Genomic DNA, 17056 nt, shown 5'->3' on the forward strand with positions numbered 1-17056 from the left:
GGAAGATATCCAAACAGCCAAGAGGTACATGCAAAGATGCTCAATATGAGTCATCAGGGAAATGCAAATCAAAACCAATGACCTATCACTTCATACCTGTTAGAATGGCTATCATCAAGATGAGATAACAAGTGTTTGCAAGGATGTGGCAAAAAGGGAACCCTCATGCACTGTTAGTGGGAATGTAAATTGGTACAGCCACTGTGAAAAATAGAATGGAGGTTCCTCAGAAAATTAAAAATAGAACTACTGTGGGGTGCCTGGGTGGCTCAGTTGGTTAAGTGTCCAACTTTGGCTCTGCAATGGGCTCTGTGCTGACAGCTCAGAGCCTGAAGCCTGCTTCAAATTCTGTGTCTCCCTCTCTCTCTGCCCCTCCCCCACTCACACCCTGTCTCTCTCTCTTTCTCAAAATGAATAAACATTAAAAAAAATAGAACAACTATATGATCCAGCAATCCCACTCCTAGGTGTATATCTGAAGGAAATGAAAACAGGACGTTGAAAAGATATCTGCACCTCCATGTTCATTGCAACATTATTCATAATAACCAATATATGGTTATTGGCCATCAACAGATGAATGGATAAAAAAGATATGTTATATATATATATATATACACACACACACACACACACACACACACACACACACACACAATGGAATATCATTCAGCCATGAGAAAGAAGAAAATCCTGCCATTTGCAACAACATGGATGGACCTTGAGGACATTATGCTAAGTGAGGTAAGTCAGAGAAAAGACAAGTACTCTATGATCTCAGTTATACGTGGAATCTAAAAAAGCCAAACTCATAGGAACAGAGAGTATAATGGTGGTTACCAGGGCTGGGGTTGGGGGGAAGTGGGGAGAAATGGTCAAAGGGTACAAAGCTGCAATTATGTCGGATAAATAAGTTCTGGAGATCTAATGCACTACATAGTGATTATAGTCAACAATACTGCATTATATACTTCAAATTACCAAGAGACTGGATCTCAAATGTTGCCACCACAAAAAAAAAATGATAATTATGTGACATCATAGAGGCATTAGCTAATGTTACAGTAGTAAACACATTGCAATATATAAATGTACCAAATCAACACATTGCACATTTTAAACATATAATTATATGCCAATTATATCTCATTTAAAAAATGACTCAATGAGTATACATAAATATTCCTTCAAATCCCATAAATCATAATATTTCTGTGGGAATTCTATTATAGAAGGAAATATAAAGATAATTTTATAATAAAAAAATTTTTCATAAAAAAAGAGAATAAAGATTCTTGGCTATGATAGGGATCAGGACACAATACCCCAAAATATGGTACCTTGGCATATTGAATACTTCAAGCTGAAGGAGTTTGAAAAAAAAGCAGCAAAAGCACCTTCCCTCATCCTTCTCTCCTAAAGCAGGTCATAAGACTCTCATGTGAGAGGTGCCCTCCTGTACCCAGAGGAAAGGAGCATCCTTATATCTAAAGACAAAGGATGCTGAGAAGAATCTGAAAGAACAGGCCTTGCTAAGTTTCCCTCAGTTTACTACACTTAACTTTATACTCCTTGCCTATCATATTCCTCTACAACAGTCTACTTCTTATCAAACCTAGCATAAAAATACTCAAGTATGTTAGGTCGGGCCTCATTAAGGCTCCCATGCCACATAAAACATACATCAAACAGATGTGTATGCTTTTCTCCTGTTAATCTGTCTTTGTCCATTTAATTTTCAGACCTAGCTAGGGACCCTAAGAGGGTCAAGGAAAACTTTTTCGTCCCTTGTAGCTCCATCCAAAAACTTTTTGAGCAAAATGTTCTAGCAGGAATGGAATTTTGGCTCCCATTTCCTGACTAAACCATTTGTCATGATAAGCCATTCCTAGCTCTCTTGTCTTTTATGTTTCTCCCACATTCCCTGCCCCCTCACCATGCTTACCCATATTCCCATTCCTCCTCTCACCTTACTATCCCCTCTAGGGGCCCCGCCTACATAATTTGGTCCCTCTATTCTGGCAGGTGGTTCATGAAGTTCTGACCATTCCTTTCGACTCACCAGACAAAACTGCAGACATTAAAATGATGAGGAAAAAGGTGTGCAGAGGAAAAACTGTTCGGAGGGAAAACTTTACAAGGAGTACAGAGTTATTTTAAAAATAAAAGCAGGGGCACCTGGGTGGCTCAGTTGGTTAAGCATCTGACTTCGGCTCAGGTCATGATCTCACGGTTCATTGGTTTGAGCCCCGCATCAGGCTCTGTGCTGACAGCTCAGAGCCTGGAGCCTGCTTCAGATTCTGTGTCTCCTTCTCTCTCTGCCCCTCCCCCACTTGTGCTCTGTCTCTCTGTATCAAATATAAATAAATCTAATTTTTTTTTTAAAAAAAAGAGGCAAGACATTAGTCACAGAATCTGAAAAAAAGCAAATTTTAAATCCCCCTCCAAAATTATAAAATGATAAACAAAAGCACCGGATAATGATTTCTGGAGCCTGCTTCAGATTCTGTGCTTCCCTCACTCTCTACCCCTCCCCCACTCACACTCTCCCTCCCTCTTTCTCTCTCTCTCTCAAAAAATAAACATTAAAAATAAAAGCCAACATAGAAATAAACCAAATCTCTCATCATCTTTCTCTCCCCACCCCACCCATACAGCTCAAAGCTGTCCAAAGGTTTTCAAAACCTTTGGACATACAGCTCAAAGCTGTCCAAAGGTTTTCAAAACCCTCATAAAGAACAACTTCAGAGAAGACATGGTTCAGTGAAAAGGTCTGTAACCACAGGAACTGGAAGTAGCTAGAATCAGCTGATAGGAATCCTAAAGCCATTAGGATCAAATATGCAGACATGGGATCTTCACACATTAAGGATTTAGAGAATCTGAAATGAAACCTTTTTCACTCTGAAAAAAAACCACTGCATCTCCTACTGATCATATTGCAAGTCCAACCAAATAGATTAACCTTTAATGGCTTTCGTACTCTTCCTAAATTCCTCCTCTTTTAATTTCTCTGCTCTTAACCCCTCCAATCACCTTGCCAAAGCTCCTTATAGAGAAATATTTGTGTTTCAATGGAAAACTCTGTATCAGGGTTATCAGATTCTAGCCCTAGTCATTGTCTTTGAGCTATTTTGCAATTCTTTGTAAGCTGTAGGTAACTGATATATATGGAAATTCTGTCCTGTTTGGCAGTAATTGAAATTAGCTTCATCCCCTCTGTGGCAAAATGATTTTTGTGGACCTTTGCAACTTGTCTCAATGTTCCTTTACTTCATATAAATCTGTGCAGTTTTGACCTTTCCTTTGAACCAATTATAAAATCTGCCTGGTTCTCTCATATCACAGAAGTGACAAAGACTCTCCTTGGCCAAACTTTGGTCAAGCTTCCCTGAGCCCTCTTCTCAGCTAGGCCTTGACATCCTTGGGGGACCTGCATAGCCCAGTTGTAGCAAAAATTCTAAATCATTTTAGCGAGAATCCCCCAGTCTTGATATCCCATCCTCCTGGCTTCTTTCAGTAAGAATCCCATTAGCTCAATTTAGTAAGATCTCCCTACCTTTGATGTCTCCTCTCAGTAATTCTCCATCCACTGATCCCCTCATTCTGCTCCTAGGCTATAAATCTCCAGCTTCCTTTGTTGTATTTAGAATTGAGCTCACTTCTACATTGAGGTCTCTTTTTCCCTAATGTAATAGTTCCTGAATAAAGTCTGTTTTTACTGCTTTAACTACTGTAAGGTTCTGGTTCTCTTTAATAGGAGTTAAATTATTTCCTTAACATGTGTTGACTTTTACATCTGTATGAGAGTAATGATTTTACCTTTCTCTGAAAATTATATTTCAACAGCCTTCTCCTGCTCTCACCAAAGCACATGAAAGAGAGATTTTGCCAGCCCAAAATATGCCTCTCTGGAATAAGGATTATTTTAACTTAAAGGCAATCAAAACCCAGCAGATTCAGGAAAAGCTCTTTACCTCTTCCTCAACTGCCTAAATTTACATTGGATAGTGGGCCTGTACTAGGAAGAGAGCTATTACAAGAGATACCCTTTACCAAAGAAACTTATCTACATAACAAGACAATGTTCTCCAACCATCTTCTCTCACCTTCCTGTGAATGGCCTTTTTCTCCTTTGCATCCCCAGACACCTACCTCTTTCCTTAACTCAAAATGTTACATAAGCCTAATGACCTGGCTGCCCTTTGGGTCTCATATTTTTATGGGGTTCCTATACTTAAGAAATCTGGGTTTTTTTCCTGTTAATCTGTCTTATGTCAACTTAATTATTAGTCCAGGCAAGAAACCTAGAAAGGAATAAGGAGAAATTTTTCCTCCCCTACACTTATCTGTCACTCTTTCAAAAGAAAATTGATTGCACCTATATCTCTTCCAGAAAATCTTTATAAATGTGTTCTTTCAGTGTCAAACCACTTCATATGTGATGAATGTGTGATGTGTTGCTTTGTTCTTAGGAGGATTCATTATCCCAAATTAGACTGAGTTCCCAAGAATTCAGAGTCATGTGTTCCTTTGAAATTCCCAGACAAGGACCTTGCACAAGACTAGTGGACGTAAGGTTTGCAGTGATGTCCTCCTGAGGTGTCAGTCTGACAGCCACCTCGACCAAAGTGGAAGGCAAGAATCATGCAAGCAAAACAATGGATCTCAGAAATATCCATTAACACAGCCCATCCTCCAAAGCTGAACAATTTCATTGCCCTGGGCCTTCATTCAGATTTGGAGTTCCTCCCCCCACACACCACCTTCTAACAAGCTTGTATGTCTAGTTCCTTCCTATAGCACATTTGAAGCCATGACCTGCAAATGGGATCTTAGAAACACGCATGATGACAGAAGGGTCAGGAACAACTGCAGTGTCACTGAGGGAAGAGATTTGAAAAGGGGTGAATCAAATCAAATGAACCACGATATTGCTGGCCAGTTTTTTTTTTTTAAAGAGAGATGTCTACAGAAAAAAGTTTGGAACTGTGTATAACATTCTCTGCTAAATGTAGGGCAAGGTATAATATATTGTTGGTACATGTAGTTTATGTATGTGAAGTATTGTATATATTGCCTCTCCTCCATTTTTAAGGATGCTAGATAGATTTGGTATTACTGAAAAACAAAGAATACAACCAAATTATTGTTTGGTTAATATTTTCATGATATCAGGGCACTTGGGTGGCTCAGTTGGTTAAGTGTCCGACTTCGGCTCAGGTCATGATCTCGCAGTTCGTGGGTTCAGGCCCCACGTTGGGCTCCATGCTGACAGCTTGGAACCTGGAACCTGCTTTGGATTCTGTGTCTCGCTCTCTTTCTGCCCCTCCCCTGCTTGTGCTCTGTCCCTCTCTCACACTCTCAAAAATAAACATTAAAATAATTAAATATTATCATGATATCATTATCTGCCAATTTACCTGCATTCCATTCTAATGATGGAAGAAACACTGGTCTTCAGAAAAAAACAGGTGCTGAAGACCTATCTTGCATGCAGGTCCTATTGCTAGACTTCAACCACTTGTGATTTGTCTAACCCCAATATGAATATGGGGTTCATATTGTGGTAGAGCCCCTCCCTAAGGAATGTGGTAGAGGCCTTTCCATAACAAAGGAAGGCAACGTTCAACGTGGCCCAATCAACTCCCATACACATATGCATAGCTCTGACTTGACTCTGTAACTTTGACTGTGTCCAATCAGACTATATGTGTCACCATATATAGGAGACAAAGAAGTAGAAATTGCATAAAAGGCTATACCTTGCTGCACTCAGGGCTTAGCCTTTTTGGGCTAAGCCTTAACCCACTGAGCTCATGCCAGCACAAATGAAGACGCTTCCTGGACAAAGAAAGCCTGGGTGTCCCATCTCTCTGTGTGAGAATCCTGCTATAATATGACAGTAGACCTTTTCCTCCTCTGAGCAGGCCTTGTAGCAAGCTCAACTTTGGACATCCCTAACTGGTCTAAGCTCCTCCCATAAAAGCAAACTTGCTCAAAAATCAGGGGTTTATCATAAGCCTGTTGTAAGCAGAAGGAGTTAGAGGTTTCCAGAAAAAGATAATATACAGCTTTTGTGACACAAGAGAAATCATTTTGCATGATCTATACCCTACTTGTCCAAGTACACTTCTTGCAGAACTTCCTAGGAAGTATCAGAATTACAAAGAAATGCAAAACCTCAGTAGTTAAGAATTTTAAGGGAACAAAGAGAATGTAAAAACTTACAAGTCTCTAGCCTAACCATATCAGAAACTAAATCAGTGATAAAAACTCCTAGTGCTGTTTCAAAAGTAAGCAAGACCCTGCATTCCTTACCTGAAATAAGGAGCCCAAGACACCATCCAGTTTATACTGGCTCTCAGAGCATGTAAATGTGGGCATAAAGTTGCACAGGCATAAGTAGAAAACATGCCTACACCTGCATCCTATGTTATGTTAATGAGGCTTATGCTACTCCTAGGGCAAAGACTTTAAATATTATAATGAAGCAAAGGTAACTGTCCAACAGGGGAAAGGGCTTGCTCATTGTGATTTCATGAATCCTGAAAGTCTCATTCAAATATGATAATCTTCCTCCTCAGAAGAAAAGAAATAGTGGCCATCTCAAAACTATCATGTGTACAATTGTTGCAGGATAGTTGAGCATAACGGTTAAGAAAGAATTCTTGAGATGTTTTGCCATGCAACTTAGTAAGTTTATTTAAGTAGGATGGGAACAGAACCAATAGGCAGAAAGAGCTACACTTTTGTTGTATGAAGCCTGTGGTTATATGCTTCATGCTCAAGGGGGAGAGAACATGCAGGGAGTATTAGATCATAAAGGTTTTCTTTGAACTTCTACTCATAAAACTACTTTCACAAGATTTCTCTGGTGCTTATCATTCAGTTTGATGTTAACTATCGGTGAGATTTACAGGCATTCATGAGATCCTTTAGGAATGCAGCAACCAGCATGTATTTGATCCTTATCGGAACTATGCAGACTATAGGTCAGCCTTCCAGGCTAAAAGTGAACATTTTTCTGCTTCTATCCCTCATCACAATGATAGGCATTGATGTTGCCAAGATGGCTGGTTAATGTTTCCAGAGACCATCTCCAGACATTTTTTGTTTTCTCTGTGAAATTATTCACAATAGTAAAGATAAAGTGGTTCAAATTTTACAAAAATATTGGTTAGGAAATTTCACTCCAGAAAGATGGCCAAATCGGATGCCTGGGTGGCTCAGTCGGTTAAGCCTCTGACTTCGGCTCAGGTCATGATCTCACAGTTGGTGGGCTCGAACCCTGTGTCAGGCTCTATGCTGAGAGCTCAGAGCCTGGAGCCTGTCTTTGGATTCTGTGTCTCCCTCTTTCTCCCTCCCCTGCTCACGCTCTCTCTCTCTCTCTCAAAAATAAATAAAACATTAAAAATTTTAAATAAAAGAAAGATGGCCAAATCTTGCCCTGTCATTATCATAACCAAGGAAAAGCTATGAAGAAAAGCAAAACTCAGAACACTTGCCTCAAAAACCATTTGAACATTTGCAAATGGGTTTTACTCACTTGTTCTGTAGGAGAGGAAAAATAATTTTCCCTCTGCTCTTCTAGATTCTTGACTGAGACCTCCTGTAATAAAAGAAAGACTAATAAGAGAAAAACAAACAGAAGTTTAATAATATGTATGCCTCACATATACATGGGAGATACCCAGAAAAACAGTAAAATTTCCCAAAATGGTCCAACCCACCAGCTTAAATTCCATCTTCAGCTAATGACAAAAGAAAGGTGTTGGGAGGGAGCAGTTATGGAAGGTTACCAGGAAAAATACAGTAAGGATTATTATGCAGATTTAAGTCAGGCATAGTCTCTAATGGTGAGTTTCTTAAATTGTAGTCATCATTTTCTTCCTGTAAGGGAGACACCCTTACAAATGGAGATTTCCCTTACAAATCTAAATTTCCCTTACAAAAAAGTAACTTCAACTCTGCTTTCAGAGATTCCTCTGTGTCTTCTTTTTCTTAAAAAAATCAACTCAAAATAATCTTCATGCCAAAGAGACAAATTTTAGGGTGGCATATTCTGCTACCCTTCAGCCCAAAAACAAAATTTTGAAAAACACTGAAGGGGATTAGAATATGCCACCCCAAAATCTGCCACTTTGGCATAAAAATTATTTTGAGCTGAAGGCAATTGAGAATTAACAGATGTAGAAAGAATTTCTCACAGAGTTTCCACTATCTGACTCAAAGCAGCAACTTCTGGGAAATGAGGCTGCCATAAATTCCCTCTTCAGATTTCCTCCCAGGAGAGAGACCAAGAATAAACCTAGCATAAATTCCCTTTCCTAAGAAGTTTCATGGCCATGAAGAAGAGGGAAAGACCACTTGCATCTGCATAAACAAACATCACAAACTTTGTTATATCCCATTTATTCTCCTAACACCCATTTGTCATTCCTAAAGAAACCTATTTGTTCTTCTTATAAGAGCCTTTTTCCCTCTCCCTTTCCCTACTAAGTTAGGTATGTAAGCCTCCCAATTCTAATCACCCTTCTGAGTTACTTATCAATAAGCACTTCTGCATGTATATACACTGCACATGTAAAAAAAAAAAACCCACTGGTTTTTCTCTTGCTAATCTGTCTTTTGTTAGCTTAATTCACAAGCCCCATTCAATGAATATATAAGGGTAGAGGAAAAGTTTTCCATCCCTACAACACTTTAGTAACGGTTTGTTAGTTTTATGCTTGGATGGAAGTCTTCCCCTGATAAAAAGCTAATACTATGTTGCCAAAACAAACAAACAGACAAATACTAATAATAGATAGATTTTGGTTTTCCCGCCTGGATAATATATTCATTACTCGCTAGTGCTAAAGAATCTCACCTTAGGGGCACCTGGGTAGCTCAGTTGGTTGAGCGGCCAACTTCGGCTCAGGTCATGATCTCGCGGCTCACGAGTTCAAGCCCCGTGTCGGCCTCTGTGCTGACAGCTTGGAGCCTGGAGCCTGTTCCAGACTCTGTGTCTCCCTCTCTCTGCCCCTAACCCACTTGCATTCTGTCTCTGTCTCTCTCAAAAATAAATAAACATTAAAAAAAAAAAAAAGAATCTCACTTTATAGGTGAAATACTTAAGAAACTGTGTAAGGTACTTCATTAAAGTAAAAACTTCCTTGTCCATACTGACCTGTAAAACTATGTCAGAATTGAATGAAGTAATGATCTTTTAAAAATCAAAATCATCAAAATTTCTACAAAAGATTAATGTGCCCTGACTTGAAATCTAACCATTAGCTGTAACGATAATGCAATCCTCATCTCAAAATCCTCAGAGGTCCTCATATGAAATGATTCCAGGAGGACCCATAAGCTTATCAAATATTGTCAAAAATGACATCATATGCTCACCGGGTGCAAGCTTCACTCTTAAAGAGAATACCCCAGATACACCTTTACATGATTTGTTTTGGGGAGACTGGGATTACTGAGAAGAGACAGACACCAGTGAAACTCCACCTTAGAACTACATTGGAAAGGACCCTTTCAGGTCCTTTGAACTGTAAGTACTGCATTTAAACTCCCGGGTATGCACTCATAAGTACATGAAAGGCAGTATCAGAGATACCATAAACAATACATTTGTGCCTCTTCAGTGTGCAGCCCTGAGATGTTCTTGGTATAATCAGATGGATTTCCTATGTTTGCCACATTAAAATATGCCCCACACTTTGGGTATAGTCATTCAGTCTTTCCAAGCATTCAAAACTGAACTTCCCTGTGCTCTCATTTTATTAATATTTTGATATTCCCTTACCAGGAAGTATGCAAGACACTTTCACTGATTGGTGCAAGGATTTATACTCTGGCTAGGAGTTCCTGAACTAGATCATGTTATCCATAATTTATACCAGACTCTGGCTCAAACAGCAAAAGAAATAGCTCAAGCATTAGAAATATAATAGATGAGCATAAATTTACCAGACAGAAGTTTTATTTGCTCGCCAGCCTAAGTGGAGTCTGGGCAATAGGTAACACATCTTATTGTACCAAATAAATACCTTAGGAGAAGCGGAACAATCAATTAACTAAAAACCCACTTGTGTAGCTAATGTTGACCTAATTAATCCTTGTAATTGCTCTCCTGGTTGGGTTTAGGCAAACTAAGAAATTGGACATGCAGTGGATTCCAACTTTACTTACTATTGTCCTTAGGCTTTTTGCTCTCCTTCACCATCTAACAGCCAGGTTCTTAAATGCTGCTGCATAGTCATGATCCCAAAGCAATGGTTAACTCATAATCAGCATCAGAAGGAACCTGGCTGGGTGCTGAGTGACTGAGAGGGGTAGTTGAAGAAGACAGTGACAGATGTAGCACAAACACAGCCTATCACACATTGCCCAGAGTTAAATTCCCAAGGTCATCTGGGAATCCATAAACATCTAAACTCGTTTTCCTTAAGGAGCCAGGCTGCTGTCCAAGGCCAATTGACCATTTGCTGGTTGCCAGCTCACCCAACAAGAGGAAAGCAATGTTCACCATTTCCAAATATGGCTATGGTTTTCCTTCTTTCCTCTCTCATCTTTCTTGTAGATAAACCCAAAGTTAGATAAAATCAATCTATTATTAGTGTTTTGCATCCAAGCAAATCAGTGTGATAATAATTAACAATATGTCTCTGGGTTATTATTTTGTTGCCAGATGGATGGGGGAGATCCCTGGGCCCTGAGGCCTTCATCCAGCTCATCCCTGGGATATCATCAAAGGCTCTTGGTCTTATAAGAAAGAATGCAAGACCAGACACAATGGTTGAGTTGTGCAAGTGGGAAAGTCTATTAAAATGAATTAAGGAAAGAGGAGCTAAGGTGGCAGAGCAGTAGGGGGACTTCCTATGCTTGCCCCTCATCCCTTGAACACAGCTAGATAAATATCAAATCATTCTGAACACCCAAGAAATCAATAGGAATGCTGAGAGAACAAACTGCAAAACTAGAGGGAGAAAAGAAGCCACATTGTGGAAGGTAAGAGGTGCTGAGGCATGACTCCGGGGAGAAAAGAACTGTGGGTGCTGCAGAGGGAAGGGAGCTTTGATCTCAGTGAAAGGAGACAGAGAGAGAGAAACAGAGAGAAAACAGTGCACAGGGGATTGCACAAGAGAACATTTCCCCAAAACCACTGACTGGGAAAATTAAAGCGGCTGATTATCATTTTTACAAGCAACAGAGCTCAAAGTGTGAAGATTTAGAAGTCTGCACCACTGCTGGGTGGAGCCTGGGGGGCACAGTGGTGCTCCAGTAGGAAAGGAGGATGGAGTCCCAGGAGCAGAAAGCATGATTTGAGGATCCCCTGGATCGCACTGGGAGAGACAGTTCTCCTTCTTGGAGTGCATTTGGGAGAGGTGACAAAGCCTCTTGGTGTGGGGGTGTAGCGGGGAAGAGCAGGCAGGCACCAATGTGATGCCTCATTTGTTAGCGTAGGAACAGAGACACCCACTGGGAGCAGCAAACCTTGGTGCCAGCTTTTCGATGGTCCTTACCATAAACTCAAGGACCCTGCACAATCGTGCAACTGCTTTTCTGGGGCAAACCAGCAGCATGATGAGACCCTCACCCAGAGGACCAGCGTGGGTCTGTGCTGCACCGGGTCCCTAAAATTTGTAGTTTTGAAACCCAACCATGAACCTGAGATAAAACACAGGAGTAGTGTGCCACCCGGCAGGCACCAGACACAGAAAGGGTGAAGGCAGGGATCTGATGGAAGCTGTAGACACAACAGGGGAGATTGTTTGCTCTTCTCTGAGGGCTTCCTGAATAGCAGCAGGCACGAACTCCACACTCTGGGGACAAGAGAGTGTGGTGAGGCCATTCCCATGCCCGCCCCCTCTGCCCCCCCCCATCAGCACTGACAGACATCAGTGAGCAACACATCACCCCCAGTGGAGGCTGGAGCCACTTACACCAAGTTCCAACCCCCTGTGCCTTTCATGTGCATCTTTACTAGGGCAAGTCCACAGGAGAAGCAGTGCAGCAGGATCCTTGCCCACAAGACCAGCACCAACCCTGTACATGCACCAAGTCCGCTGACCATAGAGCGCTGCAGAGCTTCAGCTCTAGCAGAAATAAGATCAGGCTTCATTTAACAACCAGACCAAAGCACACCTAGTTAAAATGCCACACACAGGACAAGGTCCAAACACTTCCCACTGCAGGCAAGGAGAAACTCTGCAGAGCACTGACCAACCAAAACAAAAGTGCACACTCTGAAGCACTTCCTGAAGCAACAGGCCCTGGACAGTGTAGGACCTCTTCTTACTCTCAGGAGCAGCCATTACTCTCAGGAGCAGGAAATGGAACAGGCTTTCCTAACGCACACATGCGCGCGCGCACGCACACACACACACAGACATACATACACACAAAACAGTGACCTAGACAAAATGACAAGATGGAAGAATTCACCCCAGTAGAACAAGAAGACATCACGGCCAGAGATCTAATCAAAACAGATATAAGTGATGTGCCTGAACCACGATTTCAATTTTTTTAATGTTTTTATTTATATTTGAGAGAGAGAGAGGGAGACACAGAATCTGAAGCAGGCTCCAGGCTCTGAGATTTCAGCACAGAGCCCGACGAGGGGCTGGATCCCATGAACCATCAGGTCATGGCTTGAGCCAACGTCAGATGATTAACCAACTGAGCCACCCAGGAGCCCCGTCTGAACTACAACTTAAAACAACAATCATTTGGGGCACCTGGGTGGTTCAGTTGGTTAACCGTCTGACTTCGGCTCAGGTCATGATCTCACTCTTTATGGGTTCGGGGTCCCCATCGAGCTCTGTGCTAACAGCTCAGAGCCTGGAGCCTGTTTCACATTCTGTGTCTCCCTCCCCATCCCTGGTTCTCACTGCCTCTCTCTCTCAAAAATAAATAAACATTAAAAAATTTTAAATAAAAAAATAAAACAATCATAAGGATACAAGCTGGGCTTAAAGGCATAGAGAATCCCTTTCTGCAGAGATAAAAGAGTATTTATTACTTGGGGATGGGATATCTTAGGCTCACAGTTTCATGCCTCTTCTCCAATATTTGGTCAGGATCTCTGGCTTTCTGTGTGTTGGGCCTGTGTGGTTTGATCCAGTTTCTTGTAGCTTTGTTTTTGCAGCTGCCAGGACAGGCCTCTAACTTTCCCTACAGCTTGCCATGACTCCCCCTTTGTCAGCCTCCAAGCATCCTGTTAAAACCTAACCAACTGCTTACTCTAGCACTTTGACACATTACCTAACCTCTATCAGCCTCAGTTTCCTTATCTTGAAAAATGGGAACATACAACACACACCTAGAGAAAACTGAGTGAGATCACCAAAGTTCCAGTGCCCAGCACTGCATTCTGCACAGGTGCAGAAAAGCTGCCTTCCCAGGTGAAGTTGATGATGAAGGTGTTCAATTAGGCACTCAAGAAGTGTCACAAGTAGAAAGGAACTTATGTGAAATGCTTAGTGGAATCCTAATCAATCAATTAACCATTGTGTGTGTTAAGCTCCCGTGCTGGGGAAGATACGAAAGGACAGACAAGATCCCTTTCTTTAAAGAAACAATATGAGTTGTGGAGATATAATACACATGAACCAATACTTCAAGAATATGGCCATGGTGGAACTTAACAATATGAATAAACTGCGGAAGGGCAAAGGAGGGTGACAATACTTAATGCAAGAAGGCATGAAGGTGTGGAAGAGCAGAGTCAGACTGACCAGATAATCCTTCTGGTGCCCAACAGAGTTACTCAAGATGATGTTACAGGTCAGTACCCTAGGTTGAAATGTTGAGTGATATAAGCACTTTGTGCCTCAGTTTCCTCACCTATAAAATAAGAATTACAATACCCACTTCAGAAAGTTATGTACTTTATATGTGGTAATTGGTGAGAAGCACTTCACAAATCCAAAGCAGGAAATTTATTTATAGTAGTTGTTATTGTGATTTTTCTTCACTGTAGTTGACATTGCCTTTCTATTCTTCATTCTCTCATATCCCCTCTTACAACCATGCTGGAAAACACCCACTTTACTCCCAATTTCATAAACATTTCTTGCTCTTTCTGGCTTGTACTTTTATTTACTCTGAATGTACCCTATCTCCCTCCCCACCCCCACCCCCACCCCCAAACACACGCAGAACTCATCTGCCACTGCCTTTCTCAGTTTCACGGTCTAGATTAAATTAGGAAAGTATTTCCAGAGTCATTCAATGCACATTTTTTTGCCTTTATACAGCACTCTTCACAGACAGCAGTGTGTCATAATTGCTTTTGTAGGCAAAAGTCTCTAATTGGCTTATGAGGCAAGCACACTATTAGCCTTTGAGTTTCCTAAGGCCAGCCAAAACAAGGCACAGAGTAGTCTAGCTAGACCCCCAAAATCAGGAATTCTTGATTCGGTTTCTCGAGGATAAAGGCCAAGTAGCTCCCCCTGCTGTTCCAGAGTCCACTTGGCTTCTGCACTGTGGGTAGGCCATAAGAGGAACCCATCTAGGAATGAGAACCAGTCATCTGACAATCTGTATTAATTGTGAGTCCTTCAGCATTTTGAACAGTAAACATTTTTGGTTACTGAAACACCTGACAATAGTAATTCATAATTCCTGGATTATATGTGTTCTGGTGTGCACGTGCACACATGCATGTGTGTAAGTTTAAATGCCACAAATCTGGGGCACTTGGGTGACTCAGTCGTTAAGCATCTGACTTCAGCTCAGGTCATGGTGTCACAGTTGGTGAGTTCAAGTCCCGCATCGGGTGAGCACGAGCCCGCTTCTGGTGAGCTCCAGCCCAGCTTCAGGTAAAAAAAACACAAGCCCCAGGTAAGCCAGCTTCCCTCCCTCCCTCTCTTTTTTTCTCCCTTCCTCTCTCTCTCTCTCACTTGTTCCCGCTCTCTCTCTCAAAATAAAATAAAATAAAAAATAAAATAAAATAAAATAAAATAAAAGCCACAAATCTTATATTGGGTGGCTTCCTGCATGTTTTTCAAGTTTTCAAAACCTGAACTAACCAGAGCATATTCAGCTTGATCCTGGGCTGATGTAAGAGAGCTTTCATTGTGTGGGAATGTATGGAGATTATTTTTTAATAAAAGCCTAGTGTTCCCTTTGGATGAATTCCTTAATCTCACAGTGAAATATTGCATGTGTCACTTTTGATTTATTGTTTCTTTAAACTTTGCACATGTATTAGTTTCATTAAAGATAGTCTGCTTATCTTTTTCATGTCCACCTCCTTAAAGGTGAAGAAGGGCTCAGTCGAGCCTCTGGTGCCGCCTATAGAGTCCCCTTCCTCTCTGCCGAGCCATGTCAGCTGCTGCCCTTCCACTTTTTCTATGGAGTTTATGAAAACATATTAAATCTAATAACTTTGGTTACAGTGTCTGGGCAGCAGCGATGGTGAATAGCTTATCTTACTGACAAATGAGCTTCTTGAAGATCGACCCTTACTTTGAGCACTGGGAAAGAAAAACAGGATAATCCAAAAGACTCCTGTATGTGCAGTCACAGGAACCTAGAGCCATCTGGTTGGGACAAAAATAAATCAGCGATGAAGGCTGCGTGAACCTCCAGGGACTTGGGCAACCAACTCGACATTAGTCGCACTGAAGAGCAGAGGAGACTGGCAGCAGAGACCGTGGAAACAACTCTAATTAACACACATGGAGCAAAGGACTTTTAGAAGAAAATGCCTTGTATTGCCTGAGGCTGAAAACCAGACAGTAACTTGAAAGTCTCCCAGCTTGATAAAGGCAAATCAAAGCATGTACTGATTGGAGGATAAGCTCTTTTCTGGTACAGAAACACAACAAAACAGAAAATAGAAATGTCATTTAATTGGCATTTAACAAACCAGAGGGCTCCGCTGAGCAAAAATTATTCAGCTGCCTTGTGTTAAGATGCTCCTCTCTGAGAATTCTGTGTGGAGTTACGTTTTTACATATGCTTAGGGTTCTAGATTTAGCAAATCACAGTTATGCAATATTTGGGACACAGTTATGCTAAAAATTGTTTGTTGTTTATCTGAAATTCAAATTTCACAGGGTATCCTATATTTTATCTGGCAACACTACTGTGAAAATAAACGAAAACCACCCAAATGAGAACAAAAACAGGCGATTTATTCAGAGCTTGCTGTAGCAAGACAGTCAGCTGTCATCAGTTATGTTTGGTAGAGATTCAAAGGCAGGCAGGGGAGTGGGAAAGTTTTATAGTTAAAAAAAAAAAAGAAAGACTTCAGGTATGCCCTGTGGAAATAAATGAAGACAGACCAAATGAGAAAAGCAAAGGCCATTTATTCTGAGCTTGTGATAGCAAAGGTGTCAGACACTGTCACTTGCTTTTTGGCAGGGACTCAAAGGCAGACAGAGAGGGAAAGCTTTATAGTAAAGAAAGGAAAGGCTTCAGGTGTGCCCTGATTGGAGGCCACTGGCATGGGGAGGCAGGCTAACTAGAAGCAGGGCATCCTGGATGATTGGTTAGGGGAGCATATTTAGCCTTCTCCCATTGGTGCTAATTTGGAAGCAGGGACAAAAATGAAGGTGGCTTGGGGTGCCTGGGTGGCTCAGTCGGTTAAGTGTCTGACTTCAGCTCAGGTCATAATCTCATGGTTCATGGGTTCAAGCCCCACGTTGGGCTCTGTGCTGACAGCTCAGAGCCTGGAGCCTGTTTCAGATTCTGTGTCTCCCTCTCTCTCTTTCCCTCCCCCCCGCCCCCGCTCATGCTCTGTCTCTCTCAAAAATAAATAAATATTTTAAAAAATGAAGGAGGCTTGCCAGTTATTAATCAAGTCCTGGCCATTTGGGGCTGGTTGTTACAGAAGTTATTGTTTAGTTTCCTGGATTGTCACTAGAGATAGCAACCTGACTTCCTGCAAATCTGATCTATAGCAGACTGGCTTCCTGGGTTATTTATTGTTGATAAGGGGCTGGTTTCCTTCGCAGGTTGCTACAGATTGTGGGGCAAAGTTCTATTTGTATATGTGTCTGGTCATTGCCCATTTGCATATTAAGTCTCTCAGGTCTGATTGGAGGCT

The 17056-nt window shown here is 41.4% G+C and overlaps 1 long non-coding RNA gene across 5 annotated transcripts in view; it reads right to left on the bottom strand.

Annotated features, from left to right (window-relative positions):
• Positions 1-17056, bottom strand: part of LOC145713622 (uncharacterized) — a 171952-nt gene that overhangs the window by 130711 nt on the left and 24185 nt on the right. Inside the window, exon 1 of one of the 5 annotated variants that reach the window (XR_014136659.1) lies at positions 7550-7615. The exons of the other annotated variants lie outside the window; for them this stretch is intronic. This is a non-coding gene — a long non-coding RNA (uncharacterized LOC145713622). Of the gene's footprint in view, positions 1-7549; positions 7616-17056 lie in introns of those variants that run through there. 5 annotated transcript variants of the gene reach the window in all.

Source organism: Panthera onca, chromosome X (assembly GCF_046562875.1).
Source record: "Panthera onca isolate mPanOnc1 chromosome X, mPanOnc1 haplotype 2, whole genome shotgun sequence".
In the NCBI taxonomy this organism is placed as follows: Eukaryota; Metazoa; Chordata; class Mammalia; order Carnivora; family Felidae; genus Panthera; species Panthera onca.